The 1,418-nt window shown below is 44.5% G+C and overlaps 1 protein-coding gene across 1 annotated transcript in view; it reads left to right on the top strand.

Moving 5' to 3' along the window:
• LOC101857583 (glypican-6) overlaps window positions 1–1,418 on the top strand; it is a gene marked incomplete in the record, with an annotated part of 96,779 nt that overhangs the window by 60,996 nt on the left and 34,365 nt on the right.

Genomic DNA, 1,418 nt, shown 5'->3' with positions numbered 1-1,418 from the left:
CAATTTTCCTCACTAAGATAGCAAGATTAGTATCATCCACACGTTTCTGAACCGTTTGTGGCGTGGCTGTCAGCTGATTGGTTCATTTATGTTTTTCGTGGTTTGTTGCCGTCTGTAAAGTTCTGACTTCTACAATGCCCCGTGGTTTGCGATCACGTTTCTCACTTTTTGATTGGCTAGCAAATGAGCATCTCCGTTTTTTTTATTGGTCAGCGACCACTCTAAGTAGATTTCGCTCAAGCTGGTTTTGCGTAAACCTGATCAGGCTCTGGTCGAGAGTGGCCTGGCCAGGGCTCCCTGGTTTGATTTGACCATGTTCAGTGGACAAGCGCACTGACCGCCGACTCGTAATCTATCCAATAAATCAAATGTCCGTGCGTGCGTTGCTGGTGATACCGGATGCCCATTGTGGATCGGATCCTATCGGGTCGGGTCGATTAATGGCGGCTTCAGTGCACACTGCTAATAGACCACTCACTTGTTGTGTTTTTAAACACACAAGTTACCGTTCACAACACAGCCATTTCCTGTGGGTGGTTGGCGGATGCTTTGGTGTGGTTTGCTTCTTCTTTCCTATCAAACATCTATCGTCCATATCTCCCTTTCTTCTTTTTTTTATGTTTGTTACTCTCTTGTAACACCTCTAATCTTCTGGCACTCATGACCTTATGCAGTTGTGAGCGCCGTAAAACCTCTACTAAAACTAAAAGCTATTTCCTTTCTTGAGTGCGGCATATCGCTGTTGTTGTGTCGAGAGGTTCTTGAATCCTACTGACATGGGAAAAATCGATAGTTGTCTAGATATATCAGTATCAGCTTCTCTAAAATTTCCCTGTCCATAACTATGTATATCTGTAGGAATCTGATCATTCGACTCGCGACCTCGGAAAAACAAACTCGTCTGCCTCGAAAGACAAACTGCTTTGTTTTTGAAGGTCACTTTCGAATTCAACCGAATTTTGCCACGATGGCAGGTAGCTTTTGCCACTACGTAGAGGAAAAGCTGGATGGCGGCGGCTGAATTCAACTGAATTCAACTGAATCTAATTGGCAGTGTGCACTGGGTTTTAGTATTGTCCTAGCGTCGTTTGACCCGCCTGTCGACCTCTGTGTCTTGAGGAAGTAGTGTTGGAGACTGGTCGCCCATGTTAAGACGAGACAGGATGATTTTCGTTATACAAGTTTCACTACGGTGGGCTGTTTTCTTTGACTTTCTTTCCGTCTTGTTTCCTGTCAAGAAGTATGAGTTAAATGTGCTTTTCGTAGGTGATTGGCGGATGCTCGGTTGTGATCTGCACCCTCTCTCCCGTCAAACATGTATCATCCTTATCCTTTTTTCTTTGTATGTTGCCTTCTGGTCACACGTTTAATCTTAGGTACCTGTTTGACCTATTTGTGGAGAGAGAGAGAGAGAGAGA

Source organism: Aplysia californica, unplaced genomic scaffold (genome assembly GCF_000002075.1).
Source record: "Aplysia californica isolate F4 #8 unplaced genomic scaffold, AplCal3.0 scaffold00410, whole genome shotgun sequence".
NCBI classification, from domain to species: Eukaryota; Metazoa; Mollusca; class Gastropoda; order Aplysiida; family Aplysiidae; genus Aplysia; species Aplysia californica.
Note: the sequence above shows the minus strand (reverse complement) of the source record. Positions and strands in the feature narration are given on the sequence as shown.